The 6,597-nt window shown below is 45.2% G+C and overlaps 1 protein-coding gene across 1 annotated transcript in view; it reads left to right on the top strand.

Moving 5' to 3' along the window:
- Positions 1–481: 481 nt before the first annotated feature.
- Positions 482–6,597, top strand: part of BTK (Bruton tyrosine kinase) — a 39,122-nt gene continuing 33,006 nt past the window's right edge. Inside the window, exon 1 of the mRNA XM_062183266.1 lies at positions 482–578. The gene's annotated coding sequence lies outside the window, so the exon portion shown is untranslated. The remainder of the gene's footprint in view (positions 579–6,597) is intronic.

Below are 6,597 nucleotides of genomic sequence, written 5' to 3'. Positions count from 1 at the left end.
TATCAAGTTTAACTGAGTGGCCCCGAGTCTCCTCTGCCTCAGCGGACACTCTTCCTGGGCAGTCCTCTGGGCAGCCATCTCCACCAGCCTGGGCCTCTCGTCTCTCTTGTAAGCCTCCTCTCCCTGCGCTGGCCATCCCCGTGGCACTTTGGGTACCTTGACCCTTTAACCCAGAGCGGGCGGCCTGAGGAGCACTCAGTGCAGCCCCATCTCGGGTCTCAGGGGCCCCTGTAATGTTGAGGAAGGTTCTTTCAGAGCTGGTCTCAAGATAGTAGTGTCAGAGGTCCCAAGCAAATGAAGGGCGGGGACAGTTGGGGGCTGGGGGGAATAAGGACAGCAGCAGGGAGCCAGATAGCACGCTGCTGAGAGGAGAAAAAAAAAAGACATTGGTTTAAGTCAGGAAACAAAAAAAGGGAACTGAGTGGCTGTGAAAGGGTGGGGTTTGCTCAGACTGTCCTTCCTCTCTGGACTGTAAGAATATGTCTCCAGGGCCAGTGTCTTCTGCGATCAAGTACCACCTTCCAAGTCCTGGCACCTCAATGCATCTGGGAAGCTACCTGCATTAAGACAGGACTGAGGTGGGTCTGGGGCCTGGTAGGGGCTGGGCAGCAGCAGCAGCAGGGGCCTTTTCCTGGGACCACCGAAGGCGGCCGGAGAGAAAGCATGGCTGGTGCCGTACACCTGCTGGCACAGGAGGCTGATGGAGAGTGGGAGTGTCCTCAGCACGAGGCCCTGGCGGTCCCTTCCGGTGATTTGAGGGGCTGTAAGGGTCCTTGCTGAGGAGGGCTGCTTGGGGAGGGGCTAGGAAGAGAAAAAAGGGACACGAGGTGATCCTCCGAACAGGTAGCAAATGTTGGAAATTTGGTGGAAAAGTAATAGATTGTTGGAAGACCCAAAATGTGTACCTGTGTCAATGGGACACTTAGAAGAAGAAATTCTCAACTATAGGTTTCTCTGAGATAAGGATAAAAGCTCACACGCCAAATAGGCAGTTGGCCTCTGTGAGGTGGGCAATGGCCCTGGGGAGCCTAGGGTATAAGCCAGCTGCCTTGGGCTGCGTCCGGCCAAATGTGGCTGTGATCAGAGCTGGCTTGTTGAGAGGATTATATGGAGGCTGCGCCAACCTCGTGGTAAGCGTGGGTAAGACTGGGCCAGAAAAAAGCAGCCTGTGCCTCAGCCCAGACAGTGCGGCCAACCTCTGAGGTCATGGTGAAGGTTTCTCTGCTTACCATTGCCTGCCATGTGCACAGCCTACTTTTCTCTCGTCTTGCTTATTTCTCCTCTCCGCCCTCCATCTCTGCCTTCTCTGCCTTTCTCTACCTGTCTTCCCTCTTCATTATGCCGCCCTTTATTTTGTTCATCCCCGTAGCCCGTGACAGTCAGCGCTTAATAGATGACTATTGAATTGCCCGAATTTCTCTTGCACCTTTATTCCCCTGAACTTTCTCTGCCCTTTTCCCTTGCCCCCTCCTTGCTTGCCTAGCACCTTCCCCATCGGGTTGTTGTGAGCTGTGAATGTATAACTAAACAGAAACCAGTTAACAACAGGGCCTGGTGGGAATAGCAAGTGCTATAGCTCAGTGTTTGCTATTATGTTTATTCTGCCCGAGACCTGCCAGTGTCTCTATGCTTGTTCTTAGCCAAAAGGCCGAGAAGCGATGCCAGTGTCTCTAGAGGAACTACCTAAAGAAAATGGTGTGGCATTTAGAATACAGGGGATGGGCGACTCTGATCAAGACACCCTTGGATGACTTGCTGGACCTCCAAATAGCATCCCAGTTCCTTGGCCACCCATGCCAGTCATTTCCAGAGGCAGCGGCGCAGTAGCAAAGCTCAGAGCCTGGCGGGGTGGGGAGCCACACAGCTCAAGGGGTGTCCTCTTTACTGTTAGTTGTGTGTTGGTTCTGCTCCTTCCCTCATTTTGCATATCAAGCCCCTGAAGACAGAGTGCTTCAGCCTCTCTGGAACCTCAGTTATTTGATAAAACAGTGTTACTCTCCAAATAGGCCACAAAATGCAAATACTCACGGGAACCTAAAGCATCATGCTCTAACCGTATCCCTTAGGTGTTGCCCTATCTGCTCCATTCTGACCTCTTATATTTAGACTGTGTTTTTTTTTAAATATTTAGTCATTTTCATCTACTTGAAAGGCAGAGCAACACACACACACACACACACACACACGGTGGTGGCGGCGGAGGGGGAGGAGAGGGGAGGGCGGGGAGACACAGAGTCATCCACTGATTCACTCCCCAAATGCCTACAACAGCCAGGCCCGGGGTCAGGCTGAAACCAGAAGCCAGGCACTCCATCAGGGTCTCTGAGGTGGATGGCAGGGGCCCAAGCACTTACTGCCTCCTCTCCCAGGATACAGTAACAGGAAGCTGGATCAGAAGCAGAGTCACTGAGACTCGAATTGATGCTCCAAGTGAGATGTGGGAGTTCTAAGCGCTAGCTTAACGTACTGTCCCACAACACTCACCCCTATATAGACTGTGTATGCTGCTTGCTTGTGTTGAAATCCAAATTTCTGCTGCTTACGGGGATTGATGTTTTTGTTTTGAATCCTTTTGTAAACTCCTTATGGCAAGAACTAGTATAATTTTCCATCCAGTTCTAGGGTATTGGTACAGTTTTATAGTATCACGATGATCTGTTATTTCCATTTGAGCAAATTTCCTACAGAGTTTCCTTTCAGTGGACTAGACCCATACCAGGAAGTGACTTAGGTATAAGGGGAAGATACGGCTTTTGAAAACCAAACAAAACACCCATCAGTTACCTGCTGCTTTTCCCTCACTGACGCAGAATGTGATTATGAAGTCCGGAGAATAAGGGGGACGTAGACATTTCAGTGAGGCAGCGCTCAACAAGAGACTAGAAAAAAAGACCCTGACCTCTTTCACTCCAAGGCTGCTTGGTTATGCATGAAGCCATCAGGGGAAGGAAGGGGGGAGGGAGAACGCCTCTGAGGACCTTGAAACAATTGGGCCACGTGTGACTTTCAGTTTCTGTGGCGATTCATGCGCAGTGACTGCGAATGATCTGAAGGCATTGGAAACCTAGAGGCCTTAATTACTCCCAGGCTTTTTTGGCCACTCTGAAAGCCCTCACCAGATGCCCTTAAGGGTATAATAGCTATTTGAACCTCAAAGTGCAGCTCACCTCACTGGCCTGCCTCTCAGAAATGAAAGTAAACTATATTAGCTCACTCTTCGCGGGAGGAAATTGTGGAGAGACAAGAGAAAAATTGCAGACAAGTTGGAGGTTGGGGTATACTGGAGTTCAGGATTTCTGATTCTGAGAAAAACCAGATTCACATGCAATCAAACCAGAGTTTAAGAAAAATGTTTGGAAATAGAGCATAAGGATGTGGGGAAAGAGGGCTAGTCGGAATAGAAATTGGTAGGATGTTTCTAGAGACTGTTTTGGCAATATGTTTCAATATGCAAAAGGCACATCCTTTTTGACTTGGTAAATGATGCTTATATAGAGATTTCAATAATAGTAAATACTAAGAAATAGTGTTTAAAAAAAAGAAACTTAGATCTTTTTTGGAAAAGGATTTTGGATAGATGTTCAGAAACCCAAATGGGCTACAAACAGTACGTACAAATAGTATGTATGTAGTATGTACAATTTCTTCTCAAACATGAGAAGAAACATACAGAGGGAGTGGAAGGAAATATGCCAAAATAGTGATGCTTCCGGGTGATTGATTTGTGACTTTTCCTTTGAAATTTTCCTGTGCTTGAAACACTTTCTAAAATGAGCATGTGTTAACTTGATGTTGGGAGAAAATAAAGAAAATGTTTAAACCAAGGAAAACAAACCTAAATTGAGAAAGGCAGTCAAAGAGGCACACAAGTCTAGAGTGAAATGTGAACATCTCAGCAGTCACCCTCCCCACCCCAGTGGAGGAATGATAGTATTATCACCAACCTGCTTTGGCCTGTGAACTTGCAGATTGGCTACCTGACTCTCCTTCCATCATCACTTGGCCACAATCTATTATCTCTAGTGCAGGGCAGATATGTCAAATCACAGAGATCTAGAAGTTTTTGAAATCTCTGATGTAAAATTCAAAATGTTAACACGAAATCTCAGGGAAAAACCAAAGCCACAAGACCTCTTGGAAATGACTACAGCAAGAATTAGCCAGGAAACTGATTTCGGCTGCAGGTCTTCACCACAAATTTGTCGTCTGTAGTGCTGACCGTGGAGCTTATTAACAAAAAATAATTAGGCTTCCCTAGAACTGGAACAGAACTGATTAGGAACTTAACAAGATTAAATGAAGTTGCTTTGTTACTATGGTTATGGTATTTTAAAGAAGATGTCTCTTCTGATTCTGAGACCAAGGAATTCTCAGAGAAGTGACTATAACCCACAATAACATATTATACATTTTATATACAAAGAACTCGAACAGGGAAACTTGAAGGATCCAAACATTCAGAAATGAGAAGGAAATGGAAATGCTAATTCCGCTGATTGTATCAGTATACACTGTGTGTTGAACGCACTGTACCCCCTAATATGTACGACTACCAACTGTTCATCAAAAACAAAGAAAATCTTTTGCAAAATCTCTTTCAGAAAATGAAAGCTGCTTCTTGTGACTGAGAAGAGATTTCTGATAGACCAAATCTAGCCCAACAGTTACATTCTCCCTCTAGAGCCGGTTGATAATTCTACCAACTTTTTTCTTTTTTTTTTTTTAATATGTTAAAAGGGAGTTTTATTTAAGAAACATACAAGACCATGACAGAATACTTCATCAGTCATCATACACAATAAAATAGATAACAATAACTCTTTTTAATGATTTATTTATTTATTTGAAAGTCAGATTTACATGGAGAGAGGAGAGGCAGAGAGAGAAAGAGAGGTCTTCCATCTGCTGGTTCACTCCCCAAATGGCCACAACGGCCAGAGTTGCACTCATCTGAAGCCAGGAGCCAGGAGCTACCTCTGGGTCCCCCACTTGTGTGCAGGGGCCCAAGGACTTGGGCCATCTTCTACTGCTTTCCCAGACCATAGCAGAAAGCAGGATCAGAAGTGGAGCAGCCGGGTCTGGAACTGGCACCCATATGGGAAGCCAGCGCTTCGGGCCAGGGCATTAACCCGCTGTGCCACAGCGCCGGCCCCTCTACCAACTTTCATGGTGAAAGATAGAAAGGAAGATAAGGCTGAAAAGGAAACAAGGAATAATGGAAAGTACATAGTCTAACGTGTAAGCTAGACCTGGGTTTGAGTAACTGAGAATTCATTTGATTGCAAAAACTGTGACGACATGAACAAGAATATTCTTGGCACCATTATTTACCACTGAAAACAAACAACCTAAATGTGCACTGACAGGAGAATGGATAAATAAGTTGGGATGTATTCATCATATAGAATAATTTATGAATAGGAAATGAATTAAAACTTATAACTAGAGCTGCCAAGATAAATAAATCATAAAATATTACATTGAGAAAGAAAAGGCAAGTGGTTAAAGAACTCATATCACTTAGATATAAAAACTGAAAATATACAAACCAGTAGTATGTATCGTTTTATGGGTACTGACATATGTAGTAATATATTAAGATGTGCCTAAGGATGATAAATGCCACATTCAAGGTATTGCTAACCTCCTAGCAGGGAGAGGACTAAGGTTGTGAAGTACACAAGGGGGTTTTGAGATTTATTTATTTGAAAGTCAGAGGGAGAGACACAGAGAGAGATCTTCCATCCGCTGCTTCACTCTCCAGATAGCCGCAATGGCCAGGACTGGGCCAGGTCGAAGCCAGGAGCCAGGAGCTTCTTCTGAGTCTTTCATGTGGGTGCAGGGGCCCTAGTACTTGGGTCACCTTCTACTGCTTTCCCAGGCACATTTTTGGGGAGCTGGGTCAGAAATGGAGCAGCCGAGATTCAAACCAGTGCCCATATGGGATGCCAGCATTATAGGCAGTGGCTTTACCAGCTATGCCACAACGCCAGCCCCCAATGGTATTTTATTTCTAAAAGAACACCTGATGCAGTTATGGCACAATGTTAGGATTCTACAAAGCTAAGTGGTGAGTCCATGAGTGTAATGTTACCCTCTATACTTTCTGTTCACATTTGAAGTATTTCATAACACAAAGAAAGTATATTCAAAGTTTTATTTTCACGGTAATCGATAATAACCCTAGGGATAAGGAAGAGTGGGTGTTCCACCCAAACACTATACTTGCATTCCTCAGGAATGAAACATCATGAAAGAGGAAATAGCAAGTGACTTTAGGAATCCACAAATTAGACAAAATCTCCTTGTGGGGAGTTTATTTTTTAAAAGATTTATTTATTTATTCGAAAGGCAGAGTTACAGAGGCAGAGAGAGTGAGAGAGATCTTCCATCCACTGGTTCACTCCCTACATGGCCACAAGGCTGAAGCTGGGCCAATCTGAAGCCAGGAGCCTGGAGCTCCTTCCAGGTCTCTGTGGGGGAATTTAAAGACAGCAAATGTAAATGAACCTGACAAGACTAAGAAGAGTCCTCCTCTAGGAACCAGTAAAAGTTGACAGTCACCAAAGACAGATCATCCTTAGCAGCCTGAAGAGC

Source organism: Lepus europaeus, chromosome X, assembly GCF_033115175.1.
Source record: "Lepus europaeus isolate LE1 chromosome X, mLepTim1.pri, whole genome shotgun sequence".
Taxonomy (NCBI): domain Eukaryota; kingdom Metazoa; phylum Chordata; class Mammalia; order Lagomorpha; family Leporidae; genus Lepus; species Lepus europaeus.
Note: the sequence above shows the minus strand (reverse complement) of the source record. Positions and strands in the feature narration are given on the sequence as shown.